The 22,949-nt window shown below is 38.4% G+C and overlaps 1 protein-coding gene and 1 pseudogene across 3 annotated transcripts in view; both read right to left on the bottom strand.

Moving 5' to 3' along the window:
* SBF2 (SET binding factor 2) overlaps positions 1–22,949 on the bottom strand; it is a 388,242-nt gene that overhangs the window by 85,651 nt on the left and 279,642 nt on the right. The gene's annotated exons all lie outside the window — the stretch shown is intronic.
* Positions 21,429–22,142, bottom strand: LOC119254119 (60S ribosomal protein L9-like; annotated as a pseudogene).

A 22,949-nucleotide genomic window follows, 5' to 3' on the forward strand; every position in this document is an offset into this window, starting at 1 on the left:
GGCAAGAACACACAGATAGAAAGTAAATTAGCGGTGGTCTAGGAGGGAGATATGGGAAAATGTGCAGTGACAGCTAATGCAGTGTGTTTCATTTGGGGTAATAAGTGTTTTAAAATTGTGGTGGGAGAAAATATACTAAAAACCACTGAATTGTATGCTTTAAAAGGGTGAACTGTGTGGCATCTGAATTATATGTCAATAAAATTTAATACTGATGGGAAAAACTGTGTGAGGACATGTGGAAACTATCTGTACTATTTTTTGTAACTTTTGGTAAATGTCAAATACTCTAAATAAAAGTTTAGTTTAATCAAAAGAAAACTGAAGTGGCTATAACAGATGATGATTTAGATTTCAAAACTAAGAATATTACCACAGATAAAGAAGGTCATTTCACAATGGTAAAGGGTCAATTAATCAAGAAGAGATAAAACTCAAGGTGTTTATATACCAAATAAGAGAACTTCAAAATACAAGAATGAAATCTGGTAGAAATGAAAGGAGAAATAAGAACACACTGTTGTTGGCAATTTCAATTTCTACGTAATTAATAGATGTAAAGGAAGCAGAAAATCAGCAAAGATGTAACAGACATCAACAACACTTGAGTAACTTAACCTGGTTGACACTGATAGCACAACAGCAAAATATCCAGACTTCAAGTGCATACAAACAAAACTTTTCATCAACTGAAATAACGGGTGTTGCATTATAGGTGATAAAATAAGTCTATATATTTATATGGATTCAAATAGTAAAAAGTATATATTCTCTGACCAAAATGGGATTAAATTCGGAATCAACAATAGAAAGTTATCTGGAAAAATCCAGTAACTCATGGAACAAAGACGAAATAAAGGGGGAAATTGAAGGTACTTTGTACTAATTGAAAATGAAAACAAAATTTATAAGATGCCACTAAAGCAATACTTTGGGAAGATTTATCACAGTAGATGCCTGTATTAAAAAACAATAGTCTAGACTAGTTTAGAGGAGGCAGAGCAACATGGCGGCAAGGAGACGCTGCGAGTAAGATCTCCCATTAAAAAAAGTTAATAGGGAGGAAAAGCGGCAGGTCCCAGTGAGAACTGGGACACGGAAGATAAACGGGTGACTCCAGCAAACTACCCGAAGAAGAAAGTGGCCATAAAAGAGGACTAGAAGGGAGGGAAGCGCAGAACCCTGCTCCCCTCCCCCGCCCACAGAGGCGGCACTCTCCGACCGGCAGAGAGGAGGAAAACAACAAACCAAAACGGCCAACAAGAACAAAAGCGGGACTGTGAGTGGAAAGGAACTATTGCAGCCACCACACCCCGTGAACGGGAGCTGAGGCGAACCCTGCAGGATCCGCCAGGGCGGTGAGCTAACGGCTCCGGGCGCCATTAGAGAAGAACAAAGACCCCGGGAGACGCGCACACAGCCCGGGCTGCCGGTAAGCTTGTGCGGAAACGCGGCGTGCTCTGCGAGCTTGAAAAGCAAGTGCAGACCGGAATTGCGGCTGCCCAGGTACCCGCGCCTGCAACCTAGGCTTGCGGGGAGACGACCTAGTCTTGCGGGGAGACGCGCGGAGGTCCTCACTGAGGTGAAGGTCCCTCCCTGAGTAAGCAGGAACCAGGCACCCAGGCACGGGAGCGGTGCAAAAGGCGCCATTCCCGCGCCACTGAACTGGGCTACAGCCCCCGTCCTGGAACTGAGGGCTTTGAACTGAGACCCGGGGCACGAAAATTCGGGGCGTGGGTTCTCCACGACGGTGGGGCACAAGGCAGACACAGCACCCCAAAGCTGTTGAGGTGTACCCTACCATTCCCGCTCTGTTCCCTGTCCCCCGGGGTGGGGGGAGGCGAAAAACAGCCCCCCAAGGACAATAGGAGAGATCTCTGGCGCCACCTAGCGACCAGGAAAAAAAAGTCACTAACACCCCATAGAACAGGAAATTTCTTAAGACTGCTTGAAAAGGGCAGAAGGCTTCTGGAGGATCCAGTGGCCAGCCGGGAAGTTATTCCACGCCAGGCCCCTTCCGACCAGCAGTCTGAGCCCACAGAGGGAGCAGGCACCCACGTCCGGGGCAGACCGGGGGCGCAGAAGAATGTGCCTGAAACCGGAGGCGCAGGGACTGCATCCCGCTTCGCCATTTGAGAACAGGGACATTTCTTCAGTAAAAACTGCCTAAAACCAGCAGAAAGCTCCCCCAGAAGACAGAGATGGCTCCTGGAAGAGCCAGAGGGGAGCGGAGAAGTTCACCCAAGATGCCAGTCAGTCCGAGCAACACAGTGTCCCAACGCATACGACAAATTAGAAAACAGACAGTAGGGAGTAGAAGAACCACACGCAACCTAACAACTCCTCAGGAAAGAAGCACACCACAAAAAGAAAACCACTCCCCAGATTGCAACGACAGCAACTTGGAAGAACTTCTGAGCCTTCCAGAAAGAGAATTTAAAATTGCCATGATTAAAAAAGTGATAGATCAGAAGAAGGAAATTGAGTCCCTAAAGAGGGAAAACAATGGTCAGAAGAATGAAATTGAGTCCCTAAAGAGGGAAGTAAAAGAAATGCAGGAGATCAAAGAATTAATGGAGGAACTAAAGAACTCCGGGAAAAGCAAGGAAAGCAGAATAGATGAAATGGAAGAACGAATAAGTTCTCTTGAAGACACAGAAATAAAAAGAACCAAAACAGAAAAGGAAAGAGAAGTACGAAGGAAAAAGAATGCAGAAAGACTTCGGGAACTATCTGACTCCATGAGGAAAGGAAATATAAGAGTTATAGGAATTCCAGAAGGAGAGGAGAGAGATGTAGGAACAGAGAAAATATTCCAGGAGATAATTGAAGAGAACTTCCCAAATGCGAAGAAGGAGCTGAAAATTGATATACAAGAAGCAAGAAGAACACCAAACTTCCACGACGAAAGGAAAAACACAGCAAGACACATAATACTAAAGCTCCCAAGAATCCAGGACAAGGAAAAAATAATGAAGCTGACAAGAGGGAAGAAACAGATAACATTCAAAGGAAAACCAATCAGGCTGACATCAGACTTCTCTGAAGAAACACTACGGGCAAGGAGAGAGTGGAGGGACATAGTCAACAGACTCCAAGAAAACAGATGCCAACCAAGAATACTCTATCCCGCAAAGCTCTCTTTCCTCCATGAAGAAAGAATATGGACCTTCCCAGACAAAGAGAAACTCCGGAATTTCATTACGAATAAACCCCCACTCCAAAAAATACTACAAGGAATCCTAAAGCCAGAACCTCAGAGGGACGAATAACAACGAAAGAAGACCAAAAAAAAAAAAAAAAAAAGTTATTAAAAGAATAAATAAAATCAAAGGAAAGACAAACATAATGGCAAATACAGATGCTAACATATCAATATTAACTCTAAATGTAAATGGACTAAACTCTTCAATAAAAAGACACAGAGTTGCAGCCTGGTTTAAGAAACAAAACCCAACCTTTTGCTGTCTCCAGGAAACACATTTAGCTACAAAAGATAAAAATAGGCTCAAAGTCAAAGGATGGAAAACAATCCTACAAGCAAATGGGCCAAAAAAGAAAGCAGGAACAGCTATACTTATATCAGATAAAACAGACTTCAAACTCAAAAAAATAAAAAGAAACCCCAATGGTCACTACATTATGATTAAGGGGACAATACTTCAAGAAGAAATAACACTCATTAACATATACTCACCAAACGAAAGAGCACCGAAATATATCAGACAACTGTTGTCCTCTCTGAAAACAGACATCAGAGAAAACACATACGTAGTGGGAGACTTCAACACACCACTAACAACAATGGATAGATCAACAAGACGAAAAATAAGTAAAGAAACTAAAGCTCTAAATAAGGACCTAGAGCATTTGGGCTTAACAGACATCTATAGAACACTAAACCCAAAAAAAACGGAGTACACATTTTTCTCAAGCGCACATGGATCATTCTCCAGGATCGATCACATACTGGGGCACAAGACAAACATCAACAGATACACCAAGATTGAAATCATACCAACCATCTTTTCTGACCACGAAGGCATCAAACTAGAAATAAATCATAAAAAGAAGGCAAGGAACTATCCTACCTCATGGAGATTAAAAGCCACACTACTGGAAGACCACTGGACTAATGAGGAGATCAAAGAAGAAATTAAAAAATTCTTTGAATTGAATGACAAGGAGGAACCAATATCCTAAATGTATGGGATGCAGCAAAAGCAGTAATAAGAGGAAAATATATAGCAATAGAAGCTCACATCAAAAAACAAGAAAGAACTCAAAGAAACAACCTAATCTCGAAGCTCAAAGATCTAGAAAAAGAACAACAAAAAAACCCCAAATCCAGTAGAAGAAAAGAAATAATAAAAACCAAAGCAGAAATAAATGAAATTGAAACTAAAAAAACAATCCAAAAGATCAATGAAACCAAGAGCTGGTTCTTTGAAAAAATAAATAAATAGACAAACCCCTAGCCAGGCTCACAAAGGAAAAAAGGGAGAAAGCACAAATACACAGGATCATAAATGAAAGAGGAGAAATCACAACGGACACAGCAGAAATCAAAGAATAATCAGTAACTACTATGAACAGTTATATGGAAACAAGTTCAACAATCTAGAGGAGATGGACAAATTCCTACAACTCTACAATCACCCAAAGCTAGATAAAGAAGAAATAGAACACCTAAACAGACCAATTACAATTAGCGAAATTGAAATGGTAATCAAAAACCTCCCCAAAAACAAAAGCCCAGGACCTGATGGATTTACAAATGAATTTACAAATGACCTATACAAAGAAAACTATAAAACACTGTTAAAAGAAATAGAAGACGACACAAAGAAATGGAAAGACATCCCCTGCTCATGGATTGGAAGAATAAACATTATTAAAATGGCCATCCTAAAAAAGCAATATACAGATTCAATGCTATTCCAATCAAAATCTCAATGGCATTCTACCAAACATTCAGAGACGAATTAGTGCCTATCCTTCACAAACTCTTCCAAAAAATTGAGAAGGAAGGGACAATACCAAACACGTTCTATGAAGCCAATATTACACTAATACCAAAACCGAATAAGGACAACACAAAAAAGGAAAACTACAGGCCAATCTCCCTAATGAACACTGATGCAAAAATCCTCAATAAAATTTTAGCTATCAGAATCCAACAATGTATCCATAAGATAATTCACCACGACCAAGTTGGATTCATTCCAGGGGCACAAGGATGGTTTAACATCCGAAAATCAATCAACGTTATCCAACACATCAACAAAAAGAAATATAAAAACCATATGATAATATCAATAGATGCTGAGAAAGCTTTTGACAAGGTGCAACACCCATTCATGATAAAAGCCCTTGAAATTCTTGGGATACAAGGAACATACCTCAACATCATAAAGGCCAACTATGACAAGCCAACAGCCAGTATCATTCTCAATGGTGAAAAGCTGAAAGCAATTCCATTAAGATCTGGAACAAGACAAGGATGTCCACTCTCACCACTGCTTTTCAATATAATACTGGAAGTCCTAGCCAGAGCAATAAGACAAGAGAAAGACATCCAAGGAATCCAAATAGGAAAAGAAGAAGTCAAACTATCACTATTTGCAGATGATATGATAATATCCATAGAGAACCCCAAAATCTCCACAGAAAAACTAATTCAACTCATCAGTCAGTTCAGTAAAGTGGCAGGATACAAAATCAACACGCAAAAGTCAGTAGCCTTCCTATACACAAACAATAAATCTGAAGAAGAAGAAATCAAAAAAACCATCCCTTTTATTATTGAAACAAAAAAATCAAATATTTGGAAATAAATCTAACAAAAGAGGTAAAGGACCTATACAAAGAAAACTATAAAACACTGTTAAAAGAAATAGAAGACGACACAAAGAAATGGAAAGACATCCCCTGCTCATGGATTGGAAGAATAAACATTATTAAAATGGCCATCCTACCAAAAGCAATATACAGATTCAATGCTATTCCAATCAAAATCTCAATGGCATTCTTCAAAGAAATAAAACAATTATTGATGAAATTCATATGGAATCACCAAAAACCCCGAATAGCCAAAGCTCTACTGAAAAAAAAAGAAGGAAATGGAGGCATCAAACTCCCAGACTTCAAACTATACTACAAAGCCATAATCATCAAAACTGCATGGTATTGGAACAAGAACAGACATACAGACCAATGGAATCGAATAGAAAATCCAGAAATAAACCCACAGATTTATGGTCAACTAATCTTTGACAAAGGAGCAAAGACTATGCATTGGAGCAAAGAAAGTTTGTTCAATAAATGGTGCTGGGAAAACTGGGTTGCTACATGCAAAAGAATGAAGCTTGACCACTACCTCACACCATACACAAAAATCAACTCAAAATGGATTAAAGAACTAGACATAAGACCTGAAACCATAAAATACATAGAAGGAAATATAGGCGAAACACTACGGATTTGCACATCAAAGACATCTTTACAGACACATCACCCAAAGCAGTGATAGTGAAGACAAAGATAAACAGCTGGGACTACATCAAATTAAAGAGCTTCTGCACAGCAAAAGAGACAATAACAAAAACAAAGAGAAACCCCACCAACTGGGAGAACATTTTTGCACCCAACACTAATGATAAAGGACTGATCACAAAAATCTGCAAAGAGCTGATGAGACTCAGCAACAACAAAGAAAATAATCCAGTCAAAAAATGGGCCTCCCCGGTGGCGCAGCGGTTGAGCGCTGGGTTGCGAAGCTGCCGGCGGCCTCTGCGGCGCTGGTTCGATCCCCGGCTGCTCCCCGGCCACCAGAGGAGGGTCCCACATGGCACGCAGACCTCTCCTGCCGCCCGCTGCTCCCCTCAGCACTGTACTACAGTCCTTCTGCCTGTTCTGCTCCCCGCTCTGGCTCTGGTGAATTCTCTCACCCTCCCGTGCTTCTGACTGTACCCAGTGCATGTATAAACAAAACAAACAAATAAATAAATAAAACATGCCTCTATTTAAAAAAAAAAAAAAAAAACTTAAAAAAAAAAAAAAAAAAAAACTTCTCTGAAGAGGAAATGCAAATGGCCAACAGACATATGAAAAAATGTTCAACATCACTTGTAATCAGGGAAATGCAAATCAAAACTACCATGAGATACCATCTTACACCAGTGAGAATGGCACATATTAAAAAAACTAGCAACAACAAATGTTGGCGAGGGTGTGGAGAAAAAGGAACTCTTCTGCACTGTTGGTGGGAGTGCAAACTGGTCCAACCACTATGGAGAGCTGTGTGGAGATTTCTGGACCTACTAAACATAGAGCTTCCATATGATCCAGCAATTCCACTCCTAGGTATTTACCCAAAGGACACAGAAACATCAATTCCAAAGAGCACCTGCACCCCTATGTTTATAGCAGCACTGTTTACAATAGCTAAGCTTTGGAAACAACCCAAATGCCCAAAAGTAGATGACTGGATCAAGAAGATGTGGTACATATATACCATGGAATATTACTCAGCATTCAAAAAAGATAAACACATGCAATTTGCAGCAACGTGGATGGCGCTGGAAGGGATCATGCTCAGCGAAATAAGCCAAAAAGAAAAAGAAAAATACCGGATGGTCTCACTCATAGCAGGAATCTAGAAAACTTAAATAAGGGACCAGGAAAATGAATATAAGAAAGTGAAAATCAAAATCAACAAAAAACTATGAACCAGAGACACTTTTTGGGGGTGGGGGGCGGGAGGGGAAGGATTGGGGTTAGAATGGGGCGTTTGCAATTGTATGGGGGAATATAAAAATAAAATTTAAGATTAAAAAAAATAAATAAAAAAAAATAAAAACAATAAAAAAAAAAAACAATAGTCTAAGTCAATGACTTTTAGGAAAAGTAAAGAAATTAAAGTCAAAGCAAGAAGAAGGAATTTAAAAAGATTAAAATAGTCATCAATGACATAGAAAACAATGAAAAAATAGAGAAATATCAGAGAAAACAAAAGCTAATTCTTTAAGAAAATTTATAAAGTTGATATAGCTCTAGTCAGACTGAGCAGGAAAAAAAACCCCAAAATTACCAATAGCAGGAATGAAAGGTAATAATATTAAAGATTTTATAGATATTAAAATGATCATAAAGAAATATACAAACTACCAAACTTCATTCAAGAGGAAACAAATAAGCTCATATTTATTAGAGAAAATTTATTAGAGAAACTGAATTCTCATAATATATATATTTCTTCACATAAAGAAAACTACTGACACAGTGGTTTCACTAGGAATTTTTCCAAACATTTAAAAGACAACTAATACCAATTCAACACAAACTCTTCAAATAATCAAAGATGAGGACATGCTTAACTAATTCTATGAGGCTACTGTTACACATAACAAAACCAGAAGATAATATAAAAATTAGAAAATGTTTCATGAATGTAGAGGTAAAATTGATAAATCTTTAGCAAATAAATTCTAATATATATATAAAGGATACTGTATTATAATCAAGTGAGGGTCATCCTAGAGTGCAGGCCTAGACTTAACATTCAAAGTCATCATTAACAAATTAAGGAAGAAAAACCAAATGACTATCTCAATTAAATGCAAAACAGCATTCAATGGTCATCCTACCCAAAGAAATGTATATTCAATGCACTCCCAAATAAAAACTCCCTAACCCTAATCCCAACTGCACACTTCACAGAGACAGAACAAAGATTACTGAAATTCATATGGAACCACCAAAATTCCTGTGGAAGTTCAAAAGTCCTAGAATAGTCAAAACAATTCTGAAAAAGAAGAAAAAAACTAAAGAATTAGGATTTCAAGTTCTTCAAGTCATTTTAGGGTTAATTATGATATAATACTTAAGACTGATACTAAGATATATAGATTAATTGAACCAAAATAGAATCCAGAAATAGCTCTCCAGGTATATGGACAACTGTTTTTTGACAACAGTGCAAAGGCAATTAAGTAGAGAAATAATAAATTTTTTTTTGCAATAAACAGTAATAGAACAATTGGACTTTTGATCATACAGAATAGCATATTAAAATATTAACTAAAAAGGAAACACAGACCTAGATGTAAAACCTAGTACTATAAAACTTCTAGTTGATAGCCAAAAAAAAAAAAAAAAAAAAAAATCATTGTGACCTTTGGTTAGGCTAAGATTTCTTAGATTGGACACCAAAAGTATACCCACAAAAAAAGAAACTGATGGATAAGACTTTTTCAGAATAAAAATTTTTGGTTTTTAAAAGCCACTGTTAAGAGAATAAAAAGACAAGTCATAGTCTTTGCACATCCCATATCTACTTAAGGGCTTAAATACAGAACATGTAACGAACACTAAAAACCCAACAAAAACAAAACAACACAGATTTAAAAAGATGGGCAAAATATCTGAACAAATATTTTGCCAAAGATGATATAGACGTAGAAATAAGCCCATAAAATGCTCAACATTATTAGTCATAAGGGAAATGCAAATTAAAGTCATGTGTTACCACCACATATTTTTTAGAATGACTAAAAACACTGTAATTATTATATGTGAAGGATCTAGCGCTCAGACATTATTGGAAGGCATATAACATGGTAGCATTTTAGAAGAAGCCTTGTCATTTCTTGAAAGATTAAACATATACCTACATGATCCAGTGACTCCATTCCTATGTACTCAGGAAAAAAAAAAAAAAATGAATGTATCCATACAAGGACTTGTACACAACTATTCATAGTAGTTTTATTTGTAATGGAGCAAATCTCAAAACAACTCAAATGTCTACTAACAGATTAATGGGCTGACAAATTCTGCTACAATTATGCAGATATTTTGCTTAATGAGGTTTCCAATAGGCTACATCACATAGTTGTGTAGTAGGCTATGCTACCTAGGTCTATGTAGTTATACTCTATAATGTTTATTCAAGGGTGAAATTGCTTAACTATTAATATATATTTCTTAGAACATATGCCCTCCACTAAATGATATAGGACTAATACTACACAATGGAATATTACTTAGCAATAAAAAGGCATACACTATTTGTACATGCAACAGCATAGATAAATCTCAAAATAATGATAAAGAATGATAAAGTCAGACTAAAAAGCTCACATAATCTACAACTTTATTTATATGTAACTACAGCATATGCAAACTATATGCAGACTCTGTAATGACATAAAGTACATCAGTAATTTCCTGAGGGTTGGGATGGAGGTCAGATGGGATGGAAAATTACAATGGAGCATGAGGTGATGGAATTAGTATTTTCCTAGGAAAAAAATAGGTCACTCTAAAAATGACTTAGGTGATAGTAATAACTCTTGGATTCCATTTTATCAGCTATGAAGGGAAATTTGCCTTTCCAGAACTTGAGGAGTCTGTTCAGTGAGCTGAAGAGGTAATAAAAAGTGATTTTTGCAGTGTGCCATAAAGATATAGAGAAATATGAATTAGTAAAACATAAAAATACTACAACACTGGATTTGGCAATGATTTCTTGGATATGACATAAAAGGCAGAGTTAACAAAAGAAAAAAATAGGGCCTCCCCGGTGGCACAGTGGGTTGAGCGCTACGCTGTGAAGCTGTCCACAGCCTCTGCAGTGCAGGTTCCATTCTCGGCCAGCCAGGGAGAAACCCACATGGCATGGCAGACCTCTCCTGCCTCGCCTGCTACTCCCCTCAGCAGTGTCTTTGGTCCGTCTGCCTGTTTTGCTTCCCGCTCTGTCTAGTGAATTCTCTCGCCCTCCCACACCTCTGACCTGTACCCCAGTTCTTTTTTCCTTTTTTTTAGGATTTATTTATTTATTTATACGAGCACTGGGTACAGTCACAAGCGTGGGAGGGTGAGAGAATTCACCAGAGCCAGAGCAGGGAGCAGAACAGGCAGAAGGACCGAAGTACACTGCTGAGGGGAGCAGCGGGCGGCAGGAGAGGTCTGCACGCCATGTGGGACCCTCCTCCGGAGCCCAGGGAGCAGCTGGGGATCGAACCGGCACTGCAGAGGCTGCGGGCAGCTTCACAGCCCACCACTCAACCGCTGCGCCACCGGGGAGGCCCGGTACCCCAGTTCTTGTAGAAATCAATAAATCTTTAAAAAAAAAAAGACATATAAGATTTCATGAAAATTTAAAAATTTTATATATCTAAAGACTATTCAGAGTAAAATGATAAGCAACGGAATGGATGAAAATATTTGCTAATCATAGATATAAGGGATTAATATCCATACTATATAGAGAACTTCGAAAACTCAACAACAACGGCAAACCACCTGCTTAAAAAATGGGCAAAGGACTTGAATAAACATTTCTTCAAAGAAGGTATACCAACAACCAATGAGCACATGAAAAGATGCTCATTATCAAACTATGGGTAACACAAATTGGAACTACAATGAGATACAACAACATACTGATTAGGATGACAAGTATAAAAACAAAACCCAGGAAAAAAGATGCATTGACAAGGATGTGGAGGAAAAGATGTGTACTGTTAGTGGGAATGTAAAATGTGTAGCTGCTGTAGAAAAGCTTATGGTGGTTCCTCAAAAAATTAAAAGTAGAACTACCAAATGACCCAGAAATGCTACTTCAAAAGAATTAAAAGCAGACTCTAAAACAGATATTTGGACATCCATATTCATAGCAGCATAATTCAAAATAGCAATTCAAGTGTCCACTGGCTGATGAATGGATAAATAAAATGTGGTATATACATATAGTGGAGTTATATTGAGTCTTAGAAAATTGACATGTTACAACATGGATGAATACTGAGGACATCATGCTAAGTGAAGCCAGTCACAGAAAGACAAATACAATAGGATTCCACTTATCTGAGGGTCTTACTTTATAAAGATAGAAGTATAACGAAGACTGTCAGGGACTGTGGGGAGAGGAGAATAGGAAATTATTGTTTAATAGGTATAGAGTCTTAGTTTTACAAGATGAAAAGAGTTATGGAGATGGGTAGCAGTGATGGCTGCAAACAATGTGAATGTAAACTGAACTGTACACTTAAAAATGGTTAAAATGGTAACTTTGATGTTATGTGTATTTTAGCACAATTTTCAAAAGGGGAAAGAAAAAGAATAAAAATTAACTCAGTTATGAATGGTAGTTGAAGTCATTCACCACAGTCTAATAGTGCAGAAGGTACATTATGAAAGCAATGCTAAGATTATGGTATACTTTTTAAAAAAAAATTATGTATTTATTTTTGTGTAGAAGATCTGGGGGGGGAGGGAGAGAGAGAGAGAGAGTGTGTGTGTGTATGTGTGTGTGTGTGTGTGTGTTCACCAGAGACAAAATAGGGAGCAGAACAGGCGGATCTACTGAAATACACTGCTAACGGTAGTAGCGGGCAACACAGGAGAGGTCTACTGGGCTATGTGTGGGTTAGCTCCCTGGCCGAGGATCGAACAGGCCACAGTGCTGATAGCATGATAGCACTGAGAATTAACCCCTAGGCCACCAGGGAGGTTCCCTATTCATTTTCTTTTTCCTTAAGATTTATTTACTTATGCATACAAGAACTGGGGTACAGGCCAGAGTTGCAGGGGGTGAGAGGATTTACCACGAATAGAGTGAGGAACAGAACAGGCAGACTGACTGAAATACACTGCTGAGGGGAGCAGTGGGCGAGTCAGGAGAGGTCTGCTGCACCATGGGGATTGAAATCATGCTGCAGTGGCTGCGAATAGCTTCACAGTGCTATGCTTAACCCCTTGCGCCACCAGGAAGGACCCTATTCATTTTCTTAATGGTATCTTTTGATGAGCATAAATTCTAATGTTGATGAAGTATAATGATCATTTTTCCTTTTTTTGGTTATTGCTTTTCATTCAACTTTCCAAAGACGAAAAAAAAGCATTAGGATTATGAAAAGCAAATAAACCCTGAAAGCATTTCCTATATACAACAAAATCAACATCTTGGGGACTAAATTTCTAAATTTCACTGATGTTTTCACCTAACAACTTAAGACTCTGGCAATGATCAAACAAAGACTCAAATTGTAGGTTGCATTCATGGTACAGTAATCTGTGGGAGAAATAAATGCAACTGTTACTTCAGAGACTACATTTTCTAAGAGTTTTATTTTGAAACTGTGGTCTTCAGAGAATGAGGGATGAACAGCAACTGTGATTCACTAAGGTGGTATCTGTGCAAAGTGAGGCCACAGAGCAGTAAATTCTTGGGTTGCATCTTGAAAAGTTCTTGACAGAATAGGATATTCTCAGGTGAGTTACCTAAGTTCCTAGATTAAATTCACTATGAAAATAATACCTTCTTGACTTGGATATGTACCTGAAAATGGCAGACTAACCTATTTTTGAGAAGAAAAACTCAGTATATTAGCTGACTATATATAATGGGGGAAGAAAAAAGTACTTCTTGAGAAGAAATATGTCCCTGTTTCTGATGAAAATAGTTCTTCTTCAACTTCAGTTCTGCTGCTCCTTATTTATTTTGAAAAAAATTCATTAAAACGGAGTCTTCAGAATGAGGAACAAACTGTTGACCTAATAGTAATTTCCCAGAAAGAACTATTTATTGAATTAAATAGACTGGGCCAAAGTTATACAAGTGTTTGCATGGGTAAGGCCACAACTATACCTAGAGCTCTAGAAAATAAGTAAGTTTTAGCAGTAAGTATCTGACTAAAAATTACCAAGACACAAAAACAAGGGGGAAAAATGCTAAGACAGGTTCTGGGATAAGAATAAATATATGCAAAGCCATTAAACTATTCTAGTGCTGGAGATCATTTTCGAGCTCCAGGGGCTCATTTCCTACTTTTAAGATTTTTTAGGAGATTACAAAATTCACTTTCTAACCCCCAACTTGCAGTGGTCCAATAGCCAAGTATATGTAAAAAGCCAACAATCCTGCAGGATTGGAAATATCTTTTAATCCAGTGGTCTACCACTGAATATGAAAGGCAGTTTTGAAATTAAGTTTCTATCACAGAGCAGAAAAAGTAGTCAATGAGAAATCAGAAGTCTGAAACAGGAGAAAAGAAAAGGGTAAATGAAATTGGAAAAGAACATGAACAAAGTTGGGGAAACCAGGCATTTTCCCCATTTTGCCTGGTCAACTCCACCACATGGGAGGTCCACTGTGGGTCTTTGGAATACATTGAAAAAGGTTCCCAATTCACAAAGCAGTAGGAAGTGTTCAAGTCAATCTACATAAGTGGATTTTACTGCCTATCACCCAACACTTGCAGAAGTGTGCACATCTATTAGTGCAAAAGCACAGCTGTGAAAGTATACAGGCATACACAAACACGTAACACATGCTAAACTTATATCACTAGTTTTAAGGTATAGTGGTGTTAATTTTAGGAGAAACCTCAGAAACACTTTAATTTCTTCCACTGACAGATAAAGATAAGACAGAAGTAAAGTGACATCACCAAGACCACACAGCTAGGTAGTCCAGTGCTGAAATCAGAAAATGATGAATTCCTCCTTCCAACATATAATGGCTCCAATTGTGCTCATACTCACACGGGCTTATTCAAATTCTACATCTTCCAAAATGCCTTGCCTCTCCCACCTCCACCCCATTCATTTGTTGAAACACTAACCTCAGAGTAAGGTATAATTTAAGAAAGTAATTAAGGTTAAATGAAGTTGTAAGTGTGGGGCCCAAATCAAAAAGGAATAGTGTCCTTAAAATAAGAGATACCAGAGCACCTCTCCCCTAACTCACCCCCTCATGTATATACAAGGAAAAGCCAAGTGAGGACTTATTAAAACAGGTGGCTGCAAGCCAGAGAAACCAAACTGGATTTCTAGCCACCAGATCTGTAAGAAAACAAATTTCTTTTATTTAAGTCACTCAGTTCATGATATTTTTTTACAGCAGCCTGTGCAGACTAAGACACTACCTTATACAGAACTTTGTTTATACTTCTCTAACAATTATTTAGTTCTATTTTAACATTTATGACTATTTTTGCTCAATAATGTGCTATAATGTCATGTTATAATCTCTCACAATTAAGTAGAACAGTCTGACAGATTTTAGCTGCAAATGTGGTGAAATGTACAATAAATATTTGTACTATTATGTACAACAGAAATCTTTCAAGTACAGAGGGTTTAAAGAAAACAGTAATATCCTACTGCTTAATAAGAAAATGTATAAAATCAGTTCCTATATTGTTCTTGTTTTTGTACACTCATCAAGTGATTACAGCAAATATTTACTAAAAGGTCAAAACTTAGGTAAAAAAATTAAGCACTAAATTTAATAACTGTAAATTTAATCAATTAAACATAATTTAAGAATTCTGTATACAAAAACTCTCTTTCCTAATAGCCTTTGAAAGCAGCCACCATCTCTGGCATAGCTTGGCATCAGTTCAAATGTCTGTTTAAAATATCTTAAATATCGGTACTGGGGATAGGCTGAATGTAAAATACTACAAAGGTTAGTTACCTATTTTCCAGGGTTTTTCTTTTAAAATTACAATTTTTATTCTATTTTTTTAGCTATATATGTCACCCAAGAGTATAAGAAAGCTATCTAATTTCTCAGTCATTCCAGATGGTTCTTTGACTTTTAGCTGGTAATCTCCTGCCATCAATATTGAATCCATCAATGCTTGTTCACTCTGGTGAATAAACATCCCTCTGCAAGTGGTCTTTCTTCACCTTATGTCTCTTACATCATGTAAAAATTCATCAGTGACAAACAGGGACAACTGCAAAGTTGCAGAAATTAAAAACAGACTTTATGAGTTAGGTACAAAATGTTTCCCTTTGGACATAAAAAGAATTTGCTGAGTCACTGAGTCAAGTATTTATAGCACCACATAATTTATTTTCTGCTGTAATAACTTTTGTAATTCAGCAGCTCCTCTACAAGTCTCCACTGAATCTACAATTTCTCTAAAATGCTAACAATGCTGACTAATAAGAAGGAAGTAGTGCAACCTAAGCAAAACTGAACTGGAAGGGAAATCTATTTATAAATTGCTCTTTAGGAAAAGATGTTAATAAAATCTTTTGCTTTTTTTTTTTTTTTTTTAAAGATTTATTTATTTATTTATACAAGCACTGGGTACAGTCAGAAGCGCGGGAGGGTGAGAGAATTCACCAGAGCCAGAGCGGAGAGCAGAGCAGGCAGAAGGACCTAAGTACACTGTTGAGGGGAGCAGCGGGCGGCAGGAGAGGTCTGCGCGCCATGTGGGACCCTCCTCTGGTGGCCGGGGAGCAGCTGGGAATCGAACTGGCGCTGCAGAGGCTGCGGGCAGCTTCGCAACCCAGCGCTCAACCGCTGCGCCACCAGGGAGGCCCAAAATCTTTTGCTTTTGCTACCCACAGGGAGTCATACATTCCCCATTCTTTTCTCAGTTATGTTATTAGGCTATATACCTTACCAAATGGTTTCCAATTCCCATCCTTAGGCCATTTCCCTATGACACACACAATAAGAGCTCACTATCAATTGCATCTGGTTGTAGACGTGTTTCGTTTTGGTTGTCTAGGGATTGAAAAAAAATTAAGCCAATACTTTAAAATGAAGAGATTCTACATAAAACCTAATTTCCAACTTCTTCTGAAAATTGAGATGTGGGGCCTCCCTGGTGGCCTAGGAATTAAGTCTCAGCACTATCACCACTATGGCCTCAGTTCAATCCCCGGCCGAGGAGCTAACCCACATATGGCACAGCAGACCTCTCCCATTTTGCCAGAGACTCCCCTTAGCAGTGTGTTTCAGTACATCTGCCTGTTCTGCTCCCCACTCTATCTCTGGTGAAACCTCTCACCGGCCGGCACCTCTGGCCTACACCCAGTTCTACACAGTAAAAAAAAAAAAAAAAAAATTTGAGATGTGTTAACAACGTTCCTGTACTCCTGCACATCTAAGGAGATCCCCTCCTTCGATGGACTCTTATTTTGGTCTGCTTAACTCATTTGCATTATTTGGAGGTATTCGGCTTGTAACCCTTGCTAAAAGCAAACCATGCTATAGATAACTTTCATGTGGATCTCTCCCCTAAGGACTCTAGTCAAACACTTACCTAGCTATACTAGTCTACTAAGTGGCTTTTGTTTCTACAAATACTCAACCTTCCTGAATACACTGCTGTACATTTCTGAAGCACAATCATATCATTATCCTGCTTAACAGTATGCGATTGCATCCTTCTCAGTGACTAGAGAATAATATTAGTGAGCTCTTTAATGACCTTCAGGTATTTTGTGATTTGATTCCAAATTACCTTTTCCATCATATTTTCCATACTTAAAGGCTAAGAAGATACTATTCTAAAAGGAAGTGTGAAGTGGGCTGCCCTTTCTAACACGATTATCAATGACTTAGATAACAATAAGTATGATTTTCAAATTTAGATAAAGTAATAGGAAATAGTTATGATTTATTTACTTTCATCTCAGATATGTTAATCTTTTTTTTTAGATGTGTTAATCTTTTAACTGACTTTGGCAAGTGCTCTACATGAAAAAAAATGATGTGGCGTCAATGGTGTTTTAAGATTATACAAATGTCGGGCCTCCCCGGTGGTGCAGCGGTTCAGCGCTGGGTTGTGAAGCTGCCCGCGGCCTCTGCGCCGCCGGTTCAATCCCCGGCTGCTCCCCGGCCACCGGAGGAGGGTCCCACATGGCGCGCAGACCTCTCCTGCCGCCCGCTGCTCCCCTCAGCAGTGTACTTCAGTCCTTCTGCCTGCTCTGCTCCCTGCTCTGGCTCTGGTGAATTCTCTCACCCTCCCGTGCTTCTGACTGTACCCAGTGCATGTATAAACAAAACAAACAAACAAATAAATAAATAAAAACATGCCTCTATAAAAAATAAAAATAAAAAAAATGTTTAAAAAAAAAGATTATACAAATGTCAATCATAAACTTAAGGGTACTAATACTCCTTTACCTTTCCTAGCACAGGAAAAATTCTTAAAGCATTTTTGAACATAGAAACTAAAATTTTTGGGCCTCCCTGGTGGTGCCAGTGGTTAAGCACAGCACTATGAAGCTATCCGCAGCCTCTGCAGCACGAGTTCGATCCCGGCCAGCCAGGGAGCTATCCATATGGCGCAGCAGACCTCTCCTGACTCGCCCACTGCTCCCCTCAGCAGTGTATTTCAGTCAGTCTGCCTGTTCTGTTCCCCACTCTGTCTCTGGTGAATCCTCTCACCCCCTGCACATCTGGCCTGTACCCTAGTTCTTGTATGCATAAATAAATCTTTAAAAAAAAGGAAACAAATTTTCAAGGCAAAGAAGAAAAACAGGCTGATAGATTAAAGCTATACATGAACTGAAGCAATGATTAAATAAAGTAAGATTTGCATTTGGATAGGAGACTGTATAGCACTGGCACCTAGGGATAAATTATACTATAACCATTAACATTTTTCAGAGTACCAAAGATGTGCTGGTGGTTGGAATAGTAATTCTAAATGTAGAGGCCTCCATGGTGGCAAAAGGGGTTAAGGGTTAGCACTATGAAGCTATTAGCAGCCACTACAGCATGAGTCCGATCCCCAGCCAGGGAGGTGACCCACATGGCGCAGCAGACTTCTCCTGTCTCACCTGCTGCTCCCCTCAGCAGTGTATTTCAGTAGATCTGCCCATTCTGCTCCCCACTCTGTCTCTGGTGGATCCTCTCCCCCTGCCCCCCACCCGGCACCTCTGACCTGCACCCTAGCTCTTGTATGCATAAATAAATAAATCTTTCTAAAAAAAGTAATCTCAATGTATTGTCACAAAGTTTAAAACACTGAGATGAATTCCCAGACGCAAGGAAAACAAAGCAGAAGAAAACATATGGGACACATCAACCTGTAAGGTTTCTGTACAGCAAAAGAAATAGCAAACAAAACGAAGAGACACCCTACTGAAAGGAAGAAAATATTTGCACACTATACAACTAATATCAAAGATCTAAAAAAGTTTACACAACTTAACAAAAACAAAGCAAACAAACCCACTCAAAAAATGGGACGGAAAAGCTAAAAAGACACTTCTCCAAAGAAGAAATGCAAATGGACAACAGGCATATGAAAAAATACTCCACATCACTTATTATCAGGGAAACACAAATCAAAACCATAATGAGATACCACCTCACACACACATGAGAATGGCCCATATTAAAAAAACAAAAAACAAAAAAACAAAAAACCCCAGAAACAACAAATGCTGATGAGGATGTGGTGAAAAAGAAACTTCTTATCCTGTTGGTGCTAGTGGGAATGTAAACTGGTCCAGCCCCTGGGGAAGGAAGTGTGGAGAGTCCTCAAAACACTGAAAATGGCTCTACTCTATGATCCAGTGATTCCTCTCCTAGTAATCTACCTGAAGAGCACAAAAACACTAATTCGAAAGGAACCCTACACTCCTACCTTGATTGTAGCACTATTTACAATAGCTAAGATATGGAAACAAACTAAATGCCCCATAACAGATGAATGGATCAAGAAGATATGGTATATGTACATGATGGAATACTGCTCAGCAATCAAAAAAGATAAACTCATGCCATTTTCAGCAACATGAATGAAACTGGAAGAGCTTATTCTAAGCAAAATAAGTCAGAAGGAAAAAGATAAATATTGAATGATTTCTTTCACTTACATGTGGAACATAGAAAAACCAAACAAAGGATTAAGAAAAAAAGAAAATTTACAAGCTGACCGTAGATCATAGGCATACAGCAGGGAAGGGGATTTAAAAAAAAATTAAGACAATAATGTGGTAACAATGTTACCACAAAACAGGGGAGGAAAGAACATAAAGGATGGGGAGACAGACCACAGGTACTATGGTGGTGGGAGAACTACAGGGACCACACCTGAAGGGAGAAATTAAATACTGTCCAAAACTAACAGTGATATAATAAAATAAATTAATTCTAAAAAAATGAAGGCTATTTGATGCCAGTAAGATCTGGGATAAAAAGAAAAAAAAAATGCAGGGATGGAGCTACTGAAATAGCATATAGTTGTATTAGGAAGCATACGTAACTGTCATTTGTGACACAGCATTCCATAGCAGAATTATACTATAAGCATTTAAAAGTGGTTAATTTTAAAAAAGATGTTATAGTTTAGACTTTTTAAAAATATTTTTTATTCAATCCTTCTAGAGAAATCAAATTCCATTCCTAGTGGACCAATTTCTCAACCTAACACTTTGGCATGGGGCATACCCAGATGTCAGCTGCAATGCACTTCCCAGAAGTCATGTCAGCTTTAGTTAACTTTCTTGGATGGAAAAGATAACAGATTTTAGCTTTGGCCAAGTATAAGTCACTGTACCCTCCCTCCCAATTAAACAAATGAAACTGTTTTGTAAAAAAACAGGAAAGTGAAATGTGTTTTTCCATAGCTTTCTTTGTTAACACCATAGATCTTTATAACCTAATGAGTCAAGACATAAAACATGCAATTGGGAAATGTATTACTTAGTTAACAAAAATCTCAGTCTAATACAAATTTCTCCCTAACTTGAGAGACAGCAAAAATACAAATGGCAGCCAGAGAGCATTTCACAAAGAGAATTCTAGGGCTTGCTGGAGCAAAAACAAACCTCGCCATTATTTATGAACATCTGAGAATTATGAATTCATACTTTCATTTTATAGAAAATGTCCTACAAAATTCACAGGTATCAGGATGAAGTCAGTAAAATTTTTATTGTAACTATGAGGAAGAATAAGAATTGTTAATGGTGACACAAAATCCTGAACCACAGAAGACAAATAACCACAAAGCTTCAGCAAATGTTTGTAATATAAGTAATTTAGCATGGACCATCGATTTATATTGTGAAACTTTTAGCAGTCTTGAAGATATCTTCTTTTGCAATGGCCAATGTTTCTTTTAAACCACACTGCACTGCAAAGTTAATATAATACTGTTTATGTTGATGCCCTCACGCAAGCACTTATAATAATTCCTTTTATAATAATCCTTATCTGGATGTCAGAACTTGGCATCAAACATCCACATAACGATAACAGCAATGTTAACTAACCCTGTAAATAATGACATATTACTTACTATTTTTTTTCTTTTTTTTTTAAATGCTTTTTTCTTTTTTTTAATAGAGGCATGTTTTATTTATTTATTTGTTTGTTTGTTTGTTTTGTTTTATACAAGCACTGGGTACAGTCAGAAGCGCGGGGGGGGGGGGGGGGGGCGCGGTGAGAGAATTCACCAGAGCCAGAGCGGGGAGCAGAGCAGGTAGAAGGACCGAAGTACACTGCTGAGGGGAGCAGAGGGCGGCAGGAGAGGTCTGCGCGCCATGTGGGACCCTCCTCCGGTGGCTGGGGAGCAGCTGGGGATCGAACTGGTGCTGCAGAGGCCGCGGGCAGCTTCGCAACCCAGCGCTCTACCGCTGCGCCACCAGGGAGGCCCTTTATTATTTTTTTTTCAATGACGACTTTTATTATTGCATCTTAAAGATGTATCACAAATAGGTCTAAGAAATCATCCATTATCTTGCTGCTCTGTAGCTGGACAACTTAAATCTTACTCATCAGCTTGTTGAACTGTTCCCTTTTCAGAAACATAGATACCATCCAAAAATTTCCTGATATCCTTGTTTTTAACTGTCGTGGCTTGCTGAATCAAAGCAGCTGAATTTGATACAAGTTCAATGTCGTTTCCTTCAAGAATCAACTAATCTTTCTGGGCTTGAGATACTGAACAAGCAACACCTTGTCTCATCCGAACCCTGCGAATGTATTTTTCACCCAAGAAATTTCGAATTTCAACAAGAGACCCATTCTCCTGAATAACAACGTTGATAGGGAAGTGAGCATACACAGACCTCATCTTATAACGGAAGCCCAGTGTAACACCCTTGATCATGTTCTGTACATGACTACAGATAGTGCGAACAGTAGCCAGTTCCTTTCTATTTCCCCACCATTTGTCAACCCGGAGCCTCTTCTTTTTCTTCCCAAGCAAACTGAGTTCGACATTGATGTGATTGAAGTCCCTCCGCAGGGTGCCTCTGGGGCCCTTCACAATAACAGTGCGACCCTTCAGGGATATGTCAACATTTTCTGGAATGTCGACAGTCTGATTGCTGAGAATGGTCTTCGTTCTCGCAGTAGATACGGCAAAAAGAGATTACTTATTATTTTGACTAAAAATGGCCTTGTATTTAAAGACACCCAGTGTCTTTAAAAGCATTCTAGGTGATTCAAATGTGCAACAGGGTTGAGTATCATGGATTCAGACCAATTAATTAGAGATTGTATAGAGCAATTAGTGAGCTGGGATCAGGGGACTTGGTCTCTTGTATTGAAAACTGGATAATCAGTTCAATAAACATATTTGGGACATGCTCTGGACCATTTAAATTCTGCAATTCTCATTGCTTTCTACACAGAACCACAAAAAAAAGTCTTGCAGCAGAGACTTCAAACTAGCAGGTTTTTCTTAAAATGTAGTTTTAGACTTTCTTTAAATGAAATCTTATTGGTAAGTTCAACATATATAAAAGAAACAAAAGGGAAATGGGTTGCAGTTAGGATTTCTGTTATACTGCATTAGTCTCCCTACTGGCCCCAGTAGAAAGTTGACTCAGATCCTGCATTTTCCTTCTCTAAAGTTTTTGGTGGCATACTTGCTCCTTATATCAAGGATGTGAGTTCACTTTTTGTGGAACACAACTGAAATGAAGACAAGTGTCTGTGGCAGAGCTGTGGGTGCACAAAATACTTGTACTCACAAGTACCTGACACAGGAGGGTCCCTATCTGTTCAAACCCTTTGGGGGGTACTGCAATCTGTGCTAACTTTCTGACTCCCCTCCCCTCAGACTCTCCCATGTGTCTTTTGATCTGCATCAAGAATTAGCCATCTTCTGGCAATTATACACAGGAATATTAAAAGAAAACTCAACAAAATAAATTATGTATTTAATCAT

This window comes from Talpa occidentalis, unplaced genomic scaffold (assembly GCF_014898055.3).
Source record: "Talpa occidentalis isolate TD23 unplaced genomic scaffold, MPIMG_talOcc4v2.1 talOcc4.3, whole genome shotgun sequence".
NCBI classification, from domain to species: Eukaryota; Metazoa; Chordata; class Mammalia; order Eulipotyphla; family Talpidae; genus Talpa; species Talpa occidentalis.